This window comes from Anopheles darlingi, chromosome 2 (genome assembly GCF_943734745.1).
Source record: "Anopheles darlingi chromosome 2, idAnoDarlMG_H_01, whole genome shotgun sequence".
Lineage (NCBI taxonomy): Eukaryota > Metazoa > Arthropoda > Insecta > Diptera > Culicidae > Anopheles > Anopheles darlingi.
In genome coordinates this window covers 35316903-35336814 of record NC_064874.1, presented here as the reverse complement: position 1 = coordinate 35336814, position 19912 = coordinate 35316903, and the positions used below count along the sequence as shown (strand labels likewise).

The window sequence follows — 19912 nt, the reverse complement described above, 5'->3', positions numbered from 1 at the left end:
GCCAAATGGCGAAGGCCTTTGCATATGGTCCCCGGTCTCGCCATTACCATGTGCGTTCGATCGCGTTTTTGCCGTGATCTTTCGAGAGTGAAGTAACGACCGGCGGGACGCTAACGTACATTATTTGTACATCATTGTATGGTTGCTTATAAACAACAAAACCACTTGTGCACCATTCCGGGCCCATCGAAGAGCGAGCGAGTCCCGGTTGAAAGTGAAAACTTGCAGGCATAAATAAGCGAGTAAATGTTTACTCGATCTTCTACCCCTCCTCCCATATGCACCGCCGACTGCAATGTCGTTGAGCAAATAATCAGCAAACAAAAACGATGGGATACCGGGGATAGGATGGACCCGATTGAAATTTGATTGCAAACAGTATACATGCATAGTCAGCACCGCATTCTTTTCTATGCTCAACGGTGTCGCGTTACAGCCAGTGTTAAGGTATCGCGGGATAAGTTATGGACCTTTCAATATGATCATAGGATTTCAATGAATGAGCAAATTGATGCAATCATTTCACGAGACAATTGTGGAGGTAACCATTTTTTATTGTACATTAGAAGTGTGGATTTTTGAGATTATTATCCTACTCCTACTGAAGATGATCCGTAGAGGTTTAGTAGAGCGAAAAGAGAACAGAAGGTTTGTTATAAATTCAAAATTTAATCATTGTATTCTGTCCAATTTTAACAACATCTTTTAGCGTTTCATGTATTTCAATCGTATCACTAGAGAGTTCTATCATGTTTTGTCATTGAGATATAGAATGTTTGCTCAACTTTTGATCTATCTTAACATCATTATTTTCGATTTTTTAACATCACAACAATTCAGTGTACATCAGTTCTGGATTCTGATTCGTGAAACATCGTAACAATGTCTGCGGCTGTAACGCTCTATGATTTACCCATCAGCTGCACTCGGGGTAAGCTTATTTGTTTACGTCCGCCCAGTTACGTTACGGTGCTCGGTCGAAGGTGGATCTTTCTTTTGCCTTTTTTTTTTGTTCCATACTCTCGGTCCATTGGAAACCGCGCCTACTACGCCCATACAACGTGGCCGAACAGCTGTTCTTCGCGTGTTGTGCAAAATCCCGCTACCGCTCGACGACGAAGCATGCTGCTGCTGCTGCTGCTGCTGTCCACTGGCGGCACGTTGCCGTATGGGTTTGGTGCGCTCCCCCTTCGCTTTACGGACGAACGACACGGGGATCAACTTCAGTTCAGCGAAGGGGGATTTTGCGCAGGATTTTTCTGCACCTGGATTGTTGTAAAGTTTGTTTCGCAGTTATTGACTCGGCGTTGGTCGGCGATTGCCCCAAGCCAAACCAAAGAACGCCGCTACAGTATTCTTTTTTTAAATTATTTTTTAGAAAAAACCGAAAAAAAGAAAAAATTTGTACTTACCGAAGGCACAAGCACATGTGGTAAATGTGGCGCCAACATGTGCGTTTATGGTACGGGAAGAAATTCGCTCACAGGACATGATACTACGCACGTAAAAGATCATAAAACGATGTCACGTGGTTCGCATCGCACCTCATCTGTAGAATAAAAGGAGGTCGTCGTCGTCGTCGAGGATCGTGACTTGGCGCGGATGATTTTGCACGCCAAGATAATGAACGCTTACACTTGCAACCATCTTTCCGGATGTCTTTCTCCAACGAACGGCCGGTTGCTTCAAGGTCCGGGTAACCTTGAACGTGGCACCCATTAAGAAGCACGCTATGGGGCGGCAGCGGCACGGAACAGAGTGAAGAAGTTACCAAAGTGATAAAAATCTTTGACCTATATATATATACGTACCTTGAGCGTTGAGGGAGCTCAGTGCTTTTACGTTTATCGCTTCCTGCACCGCTCCCGCTTCCGAATGAAGTCTGGAATGGGTGTTCTCGGGTCCTTTCTCGGCCGGACGCCCTTCCGATGATTCGTAGCGGCGTGTGGCGTGGTGAGTTTGTAGTTCATCGCTTCGCTACATGCTGTTACAATGGCGCGATAGCGTGCTCTGTACCCCAGGCCAGCGATCATGCTTCATTCATGCTTTCGTTCTCGGGTTCCCTCTCTCTCTGGGTCTGGGGTTTATCCACACACAGACACACCACCCACCCACCGCTTCGACTCATGCCACGTTCAGCTGCCCGTTCTCTCAAGCATGGTGGTGGCCAAAGCCGGAAAAAAAGATACCCGTCAACGTAGTCGAAGTCGAGAGAGAGAGAGAGATTTCGCGCCATTTGCTGCTGGTGCTAATATAGGCCCCCGGGCGACGTCACGCTGTGATCATGTCCCTCGTGCTCCTTCGGTCAACACCATATATATTTACTTTCTCAACCGTCTTGCCCACCCCCAGTCGCTGAATGCCTGCACGATGCGGACAGGTGGGGCGCAGAATAAGCAAAGGGGGTAGGCTCATCCCTGCTTTCCTAGAACAGGTCCTTCCACGTCCGCTGCTAAGGGTCGAGCACGTCTTGGCGCGTTAAATGTTTGTTTTCGCTTTCGCTATAAACTCCAGCGCTTGGCCAGCAGGAGTAACGTTCCAATGTGAAGCGAGTACCCGGTGGCAAAATATCAACACTTTAGTTCATTTCCGAGCAATAGAAGAACTGACCAAACTCCTCCTTTGCATTGTGAATCACGCTCGCAAGGAGCGTTTTCCAGGTTTTTGCAGCTCAACCACAACACCGACACTCCTCCAATGGCGCTCGGTTGCCCCGGTGATGTTGTTGCACCTTCTCTGAGGCCACTTGTTGTTTTGTGATTCCACGGCAACGTTGCAACCATGGCATGCTGGTGCTAACGCACCGCGTGCGAGCGCGCGCGTGTGTGTGTGGATGTGTGTCGCGGTTGGTCTGGCGTGTGGCGAACGGGGTGACGTTTCAGTTGTATTTATAGTTCCGGAACACAGGCAGTTCGCGCCATGCAAACTACTTTCACTTGGAAACGGGAGACATCAATTTGATCTCGGCCCCCCCGCCCCCTCCCCCTCTGTCGTTGCCAGCTGCTCGGAGATGATGGCGGAAAAGAAAGTCTCGCGCCTCTCTTTCGCGGGCTTTTGGGCATCGAAGACGAATTTCAACCAAGCGCGCACCAACCTTGTGTCTTGCGCTCCGCTGTCACACACTTCTGCGGTCGAGGCAAACGGTGGAGCTGGCTTTTCGGCTTTTCGGATAGTTTCTTGCTCCAGTGATGTGATGATCGGAAGCGCTCGGGAAACAATCATTACGTTGTGCATCGAGCAACTCTCGAGCAATCTTGTCGCAATCGAAATCAAGTCTTTTGTCCGTTGGCACCACAAGTCACCAGGGAGAAGACGAAGGAGGAGGAGGAGGAGCGCCGAGGGTGCCGAGATTCGCATAATAGCCTAAACTAATTACCGGTTGGAAATCGTTTGTCACGCAAGGGATGCTGCGTTTTTGTTGGTCAAGTAGCCAAGGCCATTCGCGTTCGCGTTCGGATTCAACAATCCATGAAATGGTCAACATATTTCACGCATTTTCGGAAGGAGAGAGACCACCGGTGGGAACGTATGCTGCGTATGATTGCCGGAACCGTTAAGGCGCGCGGGGCGGGGGCCAGTACGTGACAATTTAATTGTGTGCGGTGTTATCAAGCTAAATGCATCCTTCTCCACTCGCCTCGTCGCTTCGGCTGCTCTTCCGTTGCCTTGCACCGAAACACGAATGTCATTTCGGTTCATTAATGGCCCCTCGCAGAGGTGGGCACTTCCGGAGAGGGTCAATGTTTAATGATTTTGTGGATCATTTTCGACGATAATTAATTATGCGCTAGCAGTGTCGCCTGGAGAGTAGCTGAAGCTGCGTTTGGGGCGATACTCTTCATTGGTTGCTGTATAAAGTAAGCCATGGACCTGTGAAGAGTATCGTAAGCAATCCTTTACTACGACTTTGTTGACAAGCATAGTAGTCTATGCGTGTAATAAGCGTTTCGTTTGCATTTCAGCAGCTATGTGCAAAGATTATTTTGCATATCATATGCATTTTATCTAGAGTCGTACTATCGTCTTCGATTGATAGTCTATTAGCAAGTACTCCAGACGCTAATTCAGCTATACTGATGCTGCTACTACTACCAACTACGGACCGACAGTCTTGGAACCTGTTGCACGTATTTCACCGATGACACCAACGGGATAAGCGAAAACGAAATTAGCATCGACAATGCCCGAGAGCAGATGCTGGAGGGATTGGTTCACTTCGCAAGCCATCGCTTATCTATAATTTAATAAACTAAATTACATAAAGTTACGAGAGTTCCCCTGGCAGCCGATGATGGGGTGGAGTGGCGGTGGGTAGGTAGCACAACATGCGTACGCGTTGAGCGCTGGCTGTCTAGGAGCGGTTACGATCCTTGTCTTGCTGTCTACGAGCTGTTACGAGCATCGTACAGTACGATATCATTGGCCAGATAAGAAGAAGGTAATCTTCATCCACAAGGCATCCATCCCGTGGTTGCTTCAGTTCCTTCTGACTGGCCTCCGACCCCCCAACGAAGCATCTTTTCCCGTGAGACATCGAGGAACGACTCGGCAGCAAAGGCCACTTCGATCGGGATTATGACAGTTGCGTTTCGATCAACTTCAATACCAACGGTACGTGATTTTGTGTTGTTTTCTACGAGCGAAGTGACTAACACCCTTCCGCAAAATGAGAGGAAGTGGCGCCATTGTTGTTCGCTCTGCTTGTTTATCGCCGGTTATCGGACGGAGAGATGGTACGTCTTACGCACCATCCGGCATATGGAACCAATGGCGATGAATGAAGGCAGCCATCGTGAGGTGTAGCCGTGAAGCATCGATGGCTGCTACCAGGGAGTGCTGCTATAGTGCTTGACCGATGGTTACGGTGCATCGGTCAAACTGACGCATCCGAGCGTGGTGGGAAATTAGATTTAAATTGATTGCGGCCATCATGGCCAAGTAGCTTCACACAGAAAGGCCTCGGGATGGAAATTCTTATCACCTGCATATACACCGCACATTACACATCACCTTTCTTGTTGCTACCTTTTACTGACCGCTTGTATGATTTGTTAAAATTGAATTATGAAATATGTTGTGATTGCATTTGGCTTTACCGCTAGTGATTCGCTACGAATTGATGATGCCATTTTGGCCACTGACCTTATGGTCGACGTTGCCTCTTAAACCGAGTCGGTTCGAATGTACGCACCGCTTGTTGTGTGTTCGAACAGCAAAAGCATACATTTCATAGAGGGCAATATGTGCGGTACTACAAATAGGCTCTCGTCCTCCCTCGAGAGGCGCTATACATGGGGGATGCATCAACGAGTGCCCGAACCGCCGGTAGGACGTGAATGCAGGTCTCATCGATTCTTGGAATCGAGGAACATCCAGGATCTCGGTGTAAACACCCGGCTCTCATCCTTTATTGCGCTGCTATCGACGATGCATCGGCCGTGGCCAGAAGCGATGAAAATCATTAATTGCGCATGTACGCGGACGCCATGGTAGTGTGTCGATTGTGTTGCAACACTCGCTCGAGATGACCATATCGTGTCGGTCCTCGGTCATGTTATCTATCCTCTATCCGAGTAGTACCGAGTAGCGTCCCTAACACAGATGTCTTTGTTGCAGCGACCGTTCGCCGAGGATATTAGATAGTCCTTTCGCTAGCAAATGCCGGCAAACACCGATAGAAAATCTAGCACTAGCGATGCTCTCAGATTGCGCCGTCCTCGCGTTCATCAATTATAGTGGTCTAGGCGTTCGATGAAAATGCCAAGCAGCATGGCAACACCATGGCAACACCACGGCAACACCACGATGTGATGCTGATGCACAAAGAAAGAAAATCCGGCTTTGTCATACATAATTATGCAACGAGGGTTTTAATTAATGTCGAAATGTAAATAAGATGTACGGACACACACACACAATGCGCTCTCGAATGCCGAATGGTACCGTGAGCCAGAGCGGTGCGGTTTCGTGTGATGAACCGTTGGACGAAAAACCGAAACACGAAAAGAACGGGGATACGCGCGGTGGTTGCGTTGCCGCGAATCATTACGAATCAGCGCCTGATCGACAATTAAATGATTAAAAAAATCGTCTATTTCCATTTTTGTAATACGCCTGTGAGCCTGAGCGAGGTAGTTGTGGCAGCATATTTTCTATCGGGAAGCACATATAAATCATATGTGCGTTGCACTTGCTACGGACGTTTTCATTTCCACGGCTACGTTTTTCACGTCGTTTGACGGTGCGGTGCGGTGGTGTGATAGCAGTGCATTTTGCAAATGTGACTCCTCACTCACGGTCGATGCTGGTGTGGTGCTGGGGATGCATGCACACTGCACCGCCAGCATGCATGCATAATGCTCTAGTAATTATCAATTATTGAGTGTTGTGACATCGCAGCCAATGAATATGTATATAAATTACCTTTCGCCAAACATGATTTATTGTTACGACCTCCTGGCCACCAACCGACCCAACAGAGCGTCCCAAACGTCCTCTCTCTTCTTCTCCTTCGGTCAGAAGGTTAACAAGTTCGGTCGTCGTTCTACGTCTTTTCATCTGTTTTTGTTTTTTTGTTGTTGTTGTTGTTTCAGGAAACTTACTTCTCATTGCACAATGCATGGTGCTGGCGACAGAAATTGAAGGAAGGAAAAGAAAGGACACGCATCCTGGCCGGTATCAGACACCACAGCCACCAATCGATCGATAATTGCATAATAGGTGTATTGTGTCCCACCCATTTTGGTGACCAAAAATTCTCGTCGACCACCACCACCACCAACACCACCATTCCCGCTGCATTCCTGGTGGCCCGCTGGATTTATTGCTACCTTTTTGAATAATGCAAAGTTATGCGTTCGGTGTATTTTTTTTGCGGCTCGTTACCGTCACACCATTTCTTGGTTGTAATACGATTGTCGAAATTAATAAACGATGGGTCATCCTTCATAATAAAATAACCCTTCGATACCCTCCACTTCCATCACCTCCACCGCCAGCATGTCGCACCAGCAGTGCACCTTGCACCACACGAAAGCAAATGGCCAAAAATCGTCCCCCCATTTGCCACCTTCATCGGCTGTGTTCCGGTGGATCAGATCTCGAGAGTATATGTCATCGGTCGCTCCCTTCCCGCGGACATCACGGAACGACCATTTTGTTGGAATTAAAATTAATAACCCCCAGCCGGTCGGGTTACCGCGGATGAAAGCTCTTCTCTTGCTCATCGAATTTTATAAAATCCCCCAAATCGCACACACACACAGAGATCACCAGTTATTGAATATGTTCGCTCTCTCTCTCTCTTTCTCGTTCTCGTTCGTGGCATTTTTGGCCTCCCGATGCTGGAGGATCCCCGGGAGAGAAGGAAGGAAACTTCCGGCGTTGAAGAATATTAATCGCTCGGTGGCCGCGCACAGCATTACACGGCAACGGGCCGTGTCCTCGCTCGCGGTAGTCACCTCGTGGCGAATGTCGAACCTTTCCATCGACCGAAACGATGCCCGGTCCCGGTGCGATTGCTGCTTGCTGGTGCTCGATTATGCAGATCCTTTCGGCGCCGGCGGTAGAGTGGCACCCTTTCTCGATCGGGTAGCGCCACTACGTTCGATAGCAGTAGCAGTACAGCCAGCCTGCCAGACACAGAATCATGCATTGCATCAAAACATCGGGCGAGAGCACCACACAAGAACAGAGAGCAAAGCGAGGGACAACGGGATGACATTTAGCCGCTTTTTACCGCGGGCGTGCGACTAGCTAGCGTGCTGCTACATCGGTGCCAAATCACCGAACGGACGGACGGACGAATAGAAAGAAAGAAGGTCCAGAAAACCGTTTCACGCTCATCGATTATTTCCCATTCCGTCCAGACCATGCGCCTCCATCGCGATGCCACCGTTCGGATGCTGGTCCTGGTCCTGGCTGGTTGCCTCCATGGCCTGCGAGGTAATAGCTTCGGTATAGGACCGACCGAATCGTGTGTGTGTGTGTGTGTGCTGCCTGCCTGGCTGGATGCAGTTGGCTGAACACACCGGCTTGTTGTCTGGGAAAATGCGGTGCGGCTACCCTTCGCTGAGAACGGTTTGATGGGGAAATGATTTTCACTCTCGACTGGCTCTGGTCCCCGTGGGAAGACGAAGGACGAAACGAGCCGGCGGGACAAAACACTGTTCTGGTTGAGCACGCGGTGCCCTTGCCATATTGATCCCGGGGACAAAACAGCAGAACATTGCTGCAACATCATCGTGCAGATCAAAGCATTTGAACTCTGGTGGGAATGTTTGCTGTGGAAGGTGCTAGTTGGAGGCTCTCGAGAGTGTTTTCGGAATGCTTTCAGTTCCTCTAGTGGGTTCTAAGTAAGTAAATGTTAATGTTTAATATTCTTGCTTGCTGTGCTAATGCTTGGAAATCGTTACTTGAGTTACTTTAGATTGCAAATGGTGGAGTAATGCAAAGAATCGATTTGAATGCCAAACACACGATTTTCGGGTTTCAATCGTCCGCTCAAACCAAATCCGCAACGAAAAGGATATGGCCAGCTCTTGATAAAGGACGAAAAACGCACGAAACGAAAACTGCAAAACAATTTCAATGATTTGTGTCGGTGTGTAAGGTGTGTGTGTGCGGCGCAGATGGTGCTGCTGTTGTCCGCTGTATATTTTGCACGCCGCAACACTAACCAACACATAATAAATCCCGTCGGTTCGTATCTGTCTCTCATCGCACCATTCTCGAATGTCCATTCCAATTCCGACACCACCATCCTTGCCAGTTGCAAAAGACGTAAACGAAGAGCTGGAGCGTCGTCGTCGTTGAGTCTATCAAATGCAAACAAACACAACCGTCGAGATCGAGATTAGAGCGATTTTGCTGGTGCTCTTGGTGCTGCTGCTGGATATACTGTGGCCGTAACGTGTAACGGAAGGAACAAAAAAAAACTGCAGAGAAAACCGCTCCCTCTAACCAGACGACGAGATTTGTGAAATGGTCAACACCAAGCTGGCAGCAAGTGGTTGGGCCTTTTGGGGCGAGAGGGAGGCGTTCCACGTTCACACTGCGTTGATGCGCTGCTTTGCATATCGCTTTGCTGATCGTTGATCCGGCACTGGCCGAAAGAGAGCGAGAGAGCCGAGACCGTACACCGAAAGGTCCCGTATTTCCTTTCCACAGACCAGCCACAAGACACATCTTCTCGGGAGTCCTTGCCTTCTGTCCTGCGCTGCGCTGATGGCAACATAACTGATGGGTGTGCAAATCCTATTACCACGACCACCACACAACATCTTCTCATCCTCCACCGTGCTCCTCCTGCGGGGACAACAAACAGAAATGGCCCCAACACGAAATGCACGAATTTCGTCTGGCTGCCGGTTTTCGTTCCTTCCAGCAGCAGCAGCATCAGCAGCAGCTAGGCTTAGTCAGTGAGTGAGTGAGGTGCTTTCTGGAACTGGAGAAAAGCCTCCAAGTTTTACAAAAATACGGCCCAGCCCGGTCTGCAGGTTCCGGTGTTTCTGTTTGTTTACGAGGAAAACGATAAGGAATGCCTGCATGGTGGTGGGGTTGTATATGCCCCCCGGGAGGGGTGGTAACGCAGACAGTTTTCCACGAAACCGGAAGCTAACTCTTGGTGCCGTCCCACCTACGAAGCCGAAGGATGCGCTTTCGGAGTTCTTGTCTTTTTTTTTTGTTGTTTTCATTCCCTGCAACGACCGTCGGAGATCTTCTGGACTAACTGACTGGCGCCTTCAGGACTAACTGGAGGAGGCAGTACAGTGGAAAGAAACGAAAAGCCTGTCGATTCTTCAGGCACAACGGAACCACCGGACGGGATACGTTTTGTGCGCCTGGCTGCTGCTGCTGCTGCTGCTGCTGGTTCAGGTGCAATTCTGTGAAGGAATGCTCGTCGACACCACACTGAAGGGTAATGTTTGGCTTGTGGACCAAGCACCAGGAAACCGGTGTGTTCCGTGAAAGACAACATCGTCTCAATTTTCGGTCATCGGCTTCGGTTGCGAGAAGGACAGATCAATCTGCACTGAAAGTGTATGGTGGTGACCCGCTAGGAATAATGGAGTCATAGGTCTCGACAGCGACAAATGCAAGGTACAATGATAGAAGGAATGCAAGGTACATGGATAGGAGGGAAGCTGTACTGTCACCATCACCACCTTTAAGGCTTTATTCCGTCCTCTACAAAGCTAATGTGTGGCGAAGGTGTTGTTGGAACGACTCTCGTCAGTCACACGCTTGTCCTTGTGTCATCCCCAACGCCCGGTTGTGGCCGTGAAGTGGTGAAGGGAGTTTTTGGGATGGAATTGATTTAGGTTCACTGGGTTGGACTCCTCCGGCATGGTTGTTGTTTGCGTATAAGTCGACCGACCTGCCCTTAACCATCGTTTGTTTTGGGTTTCGCTTGTCTGCTCCGACAACGCTCCAACGCGCTCTGGTGGTGTGGTCGTCGGTCACAAAGGCAGTCAGAAGAGCTTTGCGACTTTCCACTTCAAACTCACTCTTCCCGGCGACGTCTGGGGGAGGTGTGTGTATGAACCTGTGAAGAGCATTTTTCATGCTGCTCTGCTCGATTTTTGTTGGTATCGCACACCACCGTACAGCTCTGTACGCTAGTGGCGCCACTCTAGACCTCCGTCGTAGGTCACCGAGGTTCTAGGTGTTTTACACCGGAAAGTGTTTATCCGGAAGCGCTTCTTCGGGTTCAGGGATTTGGTGGCATTCACTCTACCACGCTTCTTGACTTATTGCATCAGGATATAGCTTTTTAGAGGGACTTCGTGGTGGAGTTCATGGTTCATGGTCCCTTCTCCTCACACCGACCGAGGCTCTAGTTGTTTGCTCTGTTGTTGGCTGGTGGTTCTATTGCGTGGCTTACGTGTCTCTGTTCCCGTTACTAGACTTGTTACTGGCTTCGATAAACTATGGACATCTTTCTCTTTCTTTTTAGAATCGCCGTTAGTCGCGCCAAACAATGGCAGAAAATTGTAGTTCCTCGTCCGTTGGCGAGTCGAGGCCATGTAGAAAGGGACAATAGATAGGCGGCCTAGTACGGTTCTCTTGGAAGCTCGACGAAACCTGTGAATCTCTCGACGTTCTCGTTGACGTCTGGGCCTGGAGCATTGACAAGATGTCCTCTTGAGACGAAATCAGTGGCCCACAACAAGGGTTCTCTAAACAGTGTGTGGTTCCTCCACCGCGAGTAGTAGGCGACATTTCTCTTCGCGCTTCGTTCGTTCCCATGGATTCCCCTGGGCTGGTTGGGGAGCACAACAAAGGAGGCGATGCTCAATCAGACGTTGAATTGGGTTGATGGGGAGAGAGAAGAGAGAAATGTCCTGACAATACCCGTCAATCGGAATGTGTTTAACGCCGTGTATGATGTACTTCGACATGCTCCGGCCGCTCCGAAGTGATGCCTTTTTTCTGTCTCCATACTGTACCTCTGATGTGTTGCTGTGCACTGACAGCTTGCGCTGCATTTTGGATGCATTTTCCGGGTGTGATGATGAAGCGAACCTTTCTGAATCGTTCCGTTTTGTAAAAAAGAATTCCCATTTCCGTTCCATTCCGTCTCTATGTCGCCATTGATAGAGGATCCTACTTTCAATTGGCGGCGGCTCGCGGTACGATCCGTTCTTTCACCCATGCCTCAGCCCAGCTACACTGTGTCCAACAAATTTCAAATTCTGCGGTTGATGATTCGGCCGGCGTTCGGTGAAAGCAGTCGTAGCAGGCACCGGAACGTGTTGTGGAATAAAATTTTGATTGATTTTCGCCCCCGTGTACATGTGGGGGATGTTTCGACAAATCGTCAATCTGTGTTTTGACGTACGATGACGGCATCATTTGCCATTTCAAACGGTGAGAAAGGATTTCCGTGGTAAGCTTTTGAAGTAACAAAAACAAGTGTGCGATTCAGAGTGCTGTGGCGTAGAACCATCAAAGTAGCATCCTTTTTCCCACAAATCAATTCATTTTTATTTTGAGCGCAACCTACGCCATGCCATGATGCTGAATGATGTAGTGACTGATTATATTTATCTCAGTTTAGACACTGTTGTTGCTCTGTGATGATCGAACATGTTTCTACTTGTTGCAATGCGGGTGTACTTTAGGTTTTATCTCCCGCTACGCTAACAACCAATCACAACGGCCACGGACGAGCTCATTGCGCGTAGCAAATGGATTTTGCCACATGTTATGCGTTGTCTGGTCTCATTTGTCCGCAGTTGGTAACAAGTAATTATCGCAAAGCGCGTTTTGCATCCTCCTTTTTATGGATCGTTAAAAGAAGGCCTAAAGAAGGCGGCAGCGTGCAACACAGAGAGCGTCTTCGCGTCGTTCGACCGGTACATGCGAAACTGTTGCTCGGTATTAGTGTTGATAAGCGCAAACATATCATGTTAAGGCACATGTGTCGTCCTTGAGCAGAATATGGTTGCGTTTTGCGAGATGCTGACTCATTGTGGTGTGGTTTTGTGGGAAGACTGTCCTATGGATCCATACGGCAACCAACCAACCGAACGTGCGTGTTGTGCGTTGTGGTTTGACTTCGTGAAAGGAGGAACGAAAATCAGTGCCACTCATTAAATGGTAATTAACAGAGAACACCATCATGAGCGTGGCGCATAAATTCAAACCTCCTTTAGCGGTACGGTGGAAACACTGCGTCAAACCATCAACCGTATCGCGCATTGAATGCAGCGCCGAGCTCTCTGGATCTCAAGACAATTATACTTCGCGTCGTCGTCGTCGCGGTTTGTCGGTGGTCGCACGGGGTGGTATAGTTATGGATTTGTTTTCGTTACAATTATATTCAACGCACTGCGTGTGCCTGTTGGTGGTGAACCAATCGCATAGTTGTGGTCGTCCATCTCGATCCACCTAAAGCTTATCCCAACGGCGATGATTGAGGAGGGGAGATTTAAAGAGTTTATTTCATTTTGATGTCATTTCTCGATGATTTGCATGCGGCCTTCAAGCGATTAGTTATACGATTAGTGGAATTATAATCATTTAAGATCTCGTCATCAGATTATTCTGGCAGAAAAGATTCTTGGACGTCAACTCAAGAATGAAGGTTATTGAAAATAATTCCGACAAACGACAATAATTTTATTTTATCTCCAAAGCGAACTGCAAGTGGACATAAAATCTTTAATACTTTCATAAGACTGCTGTTAAGCTCGATGCTTAACGCAATTTGGACGCTAGATGTACTAATAAGGAAAAGGATTAGATTATCCCTGGAAGGAGAGCACGACTAGTCTGCTGATGATGGCAATACTTTTTCCTAGAAGTTTCGTTCTGCCGACTGTCCGGTGACGAGTGAAACAAACTGAAATGACAGGCCCCCCGGGGCCGGGGACCCCTCAGGTAGCAGCAGCGTGGCTAGTGACCAAAAAGCGGTACCACCTGGTGGGGTACGAGGCGAACTGACGAGGTTCGACGAAATACGACGACCAGTGAAGTAAATTGATTGCTGTACTAGCGATTAAAATAACAATTACTCTTGTCGGGTATGCTCTTGAGCTCCTGCTATACATGAACGAGACGTAGAGGGGATGTGCAGTAGCATAGCACCGGCATTAGTAGAATTCCGTCGCATTGAAGGCGAAAGAGCGTACGTGCACCGCACTAGACACACACACATACACTGATGCCCCTCATCCTGCTCATTATGTTGACTGGATTCGGTGTCGATCGACCGGCCATCCCGTGGCGGCCATCGCCATCCGTCCATTGTTTATAGACAGTTAATTTCGTTTACTTTAACGCTCTTCACGCTTTGCCATTCGACACATTCTGCTGCTGCTGATCTCCGGTCCTTTTAAGCATATTGGTAGCTAGAAACGACCACCAGCACCACCTAGCACCACCTCCCCGAACAAAAGCAAGGATAATTGATTGATCAAATGTACCGAAACAACAGTGAGTGACTGACGGTCGGCTTTCAGTGGGGCGGAAGTTCTGTTCACTGTCATCGTGATTATCCTTGTGGTGGCACGATGGCGGTGAAGGACGACAATCTGTGAATAGGTCTCGATACATTTGGTTCCACATCCAATCGACAATAGTGGTGTGGGTGCCCCCTAGGGGCAGGAGGGTGTTGCTGATTGTACTGCTGGTTCAATCTCGTAGCTTAAACACCATAATCCACTTAAACACACGGTTAATGCTGGCATTAGACCCAAATGAGGAGCAGAACATGAATATCGAGTGTCTTATGACACAACTCCTTACGCTCTTCCTACAAGCCACTTGTCCTTTCGGCATCTTTACAAAGTTCAATGCATTAATAGAATGGAAAATTCATTGAAGGAACAAAACCATCACGATCATCACGGCATTCTCTCGTTCTCTTTCTATCTCTACTTCTGCTGCTGCTGCTACTTCCGGTGAAAGCAGCAAGTTTGGTTGGTAAACGACTGCATGTCAAAGTTCAAAGAAGTTTTTGGCAACCGGTTCGCTCACATGGTCGCGGCAACGTAACGTATACGTGAATCAATTTTCTCGAAAGTAGTTTTCCGCTTGGTTAGTCCACATTGGATCTGTGGAACCAAAAACTTTATTGGACGAATAACACGAGCGTTTAGTTAGAAAAGGGAGTGGCAAGAGGTACGGCAGCTTCTCTTTCATTATTCAGTTTTCGCAGCTTTCGAGCTAGACTTTGTTGGCGTGCGCACGCGGGCTCGATAAGACCAATAAAACACCCAACAAAATAAAAAGAAACTATGTTTATCTTTGATGATCACATTCGTGTGGCTGTTGGAGAGGGTTTTGATCGTTCTTCGGCAAATCAATCCCCGGTGGGTGCAGCTGGTATGCTGTAACTTGCCACCAGCCGCAATCACCGCAAGGACACGGTGTAATTACTTTGCAATAAAATTGCTTGATAGTGCTTCATGCTGTTGTGCAGCAGCAGCAGCAGCACTGCGATCTGCCGGATGAATAGTGAAGTTTTAAAACCTTTTACATATTGTTTTCCTGCTTTTCCGATTCCTATCCTTTTTGTGCAATTATTTTCCATTTAACGGCGCGAAATGGAATTTTCGAGGACAAAGGTCACCCGGGAAAGTGTTTTCGCTATTGATTTGCGATAACAAAGCAGAGAGATAGAGAGAGAGAGAGAGAGAGCTTTCGTTGTTTTGCTTTTCCGTTTTCCCTGCACCCAGATGGACGCAACGCGGACCGGATTAGCACTGGGGCGTACAGAGATGCTGTGCCATGCGGTGCTTACCAGAAGAAAAAAAAACCGGGGAAGAAAAGACACGAAAAAAATGTAATTAAAATATTTCCAACCACCTTCATCATCAATACAGGAAGTGGGGTGGTGTATGGTGTTTGAATACACGCGGCAGCATAAAAATCGTTGGCCACATACAGCACCACCAAGACAAGGGGGAGGGGGGCGGTCACGGCAAAAGCAGCTTAGGACTGCGAAAGCGCAACATCATCAACAGCGGCTACAGGAGAGAGAGAGGAAAAGAGTGAACGAGTGCGATCGAGAAAGCGCCGGAAAAGGATAGATATGGGCACGGTCCGAAACACGGGATGATAGCTTATCGATTTTGTTAATTTCGAGCAGGCCACCACCACGTCCACCATGTCTCCCTCTTTTGCCATGATGCCACCGCTGGTTTCCTGTTTAGTTTCGCTCGGTCGATCGGTTGACGAGGTGGCTAGTAGTGCTTCTCCAGTAGCAACGACCACACTGGTGCGACGGTTTGACTACACTAATGATGGCACACCGAACGAATGTGCCCCCCCGCCCTTTCCTCCAGCCAGGCCACAGTTGGACCGCGAACTTCCGTAGTTCGTGTACTTGTCATACGGTTAGTCTCCGTGTTCGTGGCTCATAGTTCTTTCCGGATTTATTCGATGGACCATCCGAGGACCTTAAACTACTCTGCATGTTACCATCCTTGGAGAGAGAGCGAGAGAAAGAGCGCGCCCTAGAGCGAATGTCCCGTGATACCGAATCTGAAGAGAATGTAAATAGCGCGTGGCTGGCAGCATGCTTTGCTTCGAGGACCTCATTCTCCTCGGTCCGGATTTGAACGCGAAGCAACAGTGCATGGATCGAAACCTGTTTCTGCTGCTGCTGCTGTGGTGATGGGTTATACCGGGGAGCATTTCATAGATTTTTTTAAATTTTCACTCCCGGACGCCTGCTCGTACATCAATTTTCTTTGTTTTTCCGGGATCACTCTCCTTTTCTCTCTCTCTGTCTCAGACTCGATTGCCGGAGTAGTTCTCGGTTTCGATGCAAAACTATCTTTCGTTTCGATTCGTCGCCAACTAGACGAGCAGAGATGGGTGTGTGTTCTGGATGTTTTTTTTTCTTTTATACATAAATCTAAATAAGGATGACCGGCAGAGAGTAGCATGCGGCGCGCGCTCCGTTGCATGAATTATGATGGAACCGGAAATGTGAGGTCGCGTCGTGTGTTTTCCTTGCTAATCTTATCTGTGTACTGTGGTGTTCGTTTCCTTCGGTTCGGCATGTTTTCACGATTTATGCTGGAAAAGGATGATGCCACTCTCGGAGCACGTTCCATCGTAATCCATCCTTTTACTAACATCACGTTCCATTTCGCAAACCACCGGACCGGTCCGTTCGGAGATACGAACTGTATTTTCTAATATTTAGTATTTCTTTTTTAATTTGTAGATGAACACTTATAAAAGGGTTCACTTACAATAGAAGATGATGAATTGTCATGCAGCTTCATTGCTGAAGGAATCCCATAAATCGAAGTCCTTGAAATCCTGTGAGGAAGGTTCCGCGATCAAAGCAATGCCAGCAAATCCAATTCCGACACACCCGGGGGCGCTACCACCACGTTCAAGAATCGTTTATTGGCTTGCCTACCTCTTTGCCATCGGTGGTTGTTCGCGCAGTGGGGAAGAAGAAAAATTGGAACAACATGCCGATGGAAGGTTGCAGGAAGATACAGTCAAGTCAAGTGCTGTGTGTGTGTGTGCACGCTCGTCCCTATTTTCCGCCAATCGCGGTCGGGTGTGGCAAAGGACAATTAGATTTCCCTCCCAAACCGAATGCCACCGATATCGATTCGACGGCGCGTGTCTGTGTGTGCGGTTTATTGTTTGACTTTCTTGTATAACCGCCGCGTGCCTCCGTTGAATATAGATAATATGCTTCTTGCGTATTAGAATACTACGGATCAACCAAATCTCATCGGACGGAACGAATGCGTAAATGGCGCGAGCAAAAGAATGCTACTGTTGATACTGTTGCGATAGAAAATGTGAGAAGAGAGAAGAAGAGAGAGAGAAGAATTTACCCAAAAGTATCGCCCTCGAAAAAACATCATTTTCCTTCCACCACTCCCTATATTCGTAAAGGAAGAACGTTGAATCCTTTCACAACCTTCCCAATCCCTCTACCGTCGCTGGTTGTTGGGGAAAGACGACGCAAACTCACACGAGGCAGACTATTCACCATCATCCTCGAACCCATCAACCTCCCCCCTTTTTCATCCCAACGGGCGCACCAACGCAGATGCTCCAAAGTCCGTCCGTCCGGAGGTTATCGGGATAAATTCTCGGGGTTCGTTCGGTCGCTCGTTCGTTCACTGGAAACCAACCGCAGCATACACACACCCCGGGATGCATGATTTACAGCCGACAACTGACGACTACGACGACGACGACGACTGCTGCCGCCACCGCCTTTCCTGGTAGCGAGCGCAACGCGGAAATCGATTCCTTCCGAAAGGGCTCGGAATGAGAACTATTTCACCATCCGCGTCCGCTCGTCAAACACTCTCTCACACGCAGACACGAAAAACGTGTCCTGCGCGCGCCCTATCCTTTTGGGCACGTTGTACGGCGTGAAGAAATGATGAAGTGAAACCTCTCGAATCTGGCAATAGCCGGGAATTCCTTTCGAGGTAATCGTTCACCCATTCACACACAAACGGGTCTAGGCGTGTACACACGCACACATACAAATGGTTCTGAAAAAGGATACGGAAACAGTTTTTTTTCTGGGCTACTCCAAACAAGGACGAGAAGTTTGATTGGAATTGGTTATCTTGTTTATGCGAAGGATTCCTGTTCGTACTATAAAGAACAATATAAAGTGAGAAGCCGTGGCCACACGGGGCGAAAACTCTAGCGCAAACGAAAAAATTAATGCCAAAACGGTTTCGCTTGCCGTTTACATGCTGTCAAACGATTATTGGTCCGTGGAGCGTAAAACCTAGCGTAAAAGCTTTTTGCAAACGGTAGGGCTCACAATATGTTCTTTTTGTGGTTTACATCGACAGTGAGTGATCATTGCTAGTGTATTCAATCCTTTTCTTCAAAAAAACGATTTTAATTTCCTCAACCCGGCCATGTAAACATATCGAAGCGCAAAAGTTTTGGCATTAATTTTTTCGTTTGCGCTAGAGTTTTCGCCCCGTGTGGCCACGGCTAGAGACTGAGAGATGTTTAACTTCAACTTTTAGGGTGCTTATTGGGACCGTCAGCAGGAACGCATGGACACCCGGACTAACCCGTATGGGATGGTGGAATTCACCGGAAAACGAGATGCTACGAGAGAAGAGCAGCAGCAGAATGGGCGCACATGTTACAACAGGATGTTGTTCTTCGCTGCACACCACCACCGTCGCCACTGGTCTCGGTTTCCTCTGTTTGCAGCATCGGATGTCTCACCATAAGCAGCATAAGTGCCATGCTGGTGTGCGTTTATGCTGCTACTCTTGCATTACATGTGCGCTCGTATAAGTGGCGATCTGCTGCGATTGATTCACACTCACACACAGGCGATGATGTCCTGATGCTAGGATGTTGTTACATCCTTTGGAAGGGACGGTTTGGTTGGAGTTCATGATTCCCTTGTGCCGTTGTCGGTTGTCTACGCTTGCCATTGTACACAATGAATTGTTGCTGTGGGATCTGGTATGGCAGACAGACAACAATGCATTCCGACAATGATTGGTCTACAGTGTATGCTCGTGACCTTGTTTTTGATAAATATTTATTGTCGTCCGTCTAAGCCGAAAAACAAAACACGTTAATGTGCAATAGCTAGACGAACGTCATCGTAAAAAAGGGGTCACGTGGTGGCGTGTCTGCTTTTTTCATCGCTGACTAGTTGCGTTGGCAGTATTTTGGGTGGTTGGGAAGGACGATAAGGATCCGTTCCTTCACAAAAGCACGTAGCCAATGACCTTTTATTGCGCGACAAAATGATTAGCGAGAGCGAAAAAACGGCTCCGATAAAACAGCGAAGAGAATGAAATGAGCGAACCGAGAACTCGGAGCAGAGAGAAAGTGAGAGCGCCTGGCGATAAAAACTTTCCACATTTCTTTGCGGTTGCCATGCCCAGCATATCATATCGTGCGGTAGAGGCCACTTGGTGTATCAGCATAATCAAAACAAACAATTTACTATTCCGGGTGGTTTGTGTGTGGTGCGATTCAAAAAAGAAGAAATTGCGTGCGATGATGCACGCTGAAGAATGGACCGTGCCTACTTCGGTAGCGAAAGCCATTAACAACCCATCATCGTAGTACACAGTTCTTCGCCAATTGTTGATAAAGAACGAAACGAGCTTAAAATACCGAAAGATTCGACCAACGAGAGCAATAGGAGGAAGAAGAGGACATTTCTGGAGGTGAACACCACCGAGGTCGCCACGTTGCGTGCAACACTAGACTCTCCTTCTTTTTCTTTTTTCTTACATCATACCGTGCGACTCGATTTGAGTATTATTATCACGGTATCCTGGAGCGATGGTCCAGCAGATCTGGAAGAAAGAAAGTCCTGCCAAAAAAGAGATAAACAAAATGAGAGCGATAGCGAGAGACAGAGCCAAGAATGCTCTCTCCCGAAGAAGGATGCGATTTTGCGGTAAGAACCGCACTA

General features: G+C 48.2%; 1 protein-coding gene across 1 annotated transcript in view; it reads left to right on the top strand.

Annotated features, from left to right (window-relative positions):
* LOC125950260 (serine-rich adhesin for platelets-like) overlaps positions 1 to 19912 on the top strand; it is a 42251-nt gene that overhangs the window by 3086 nt on the left and 19253 nt on the right. The window lies entirely within an intron of this gene.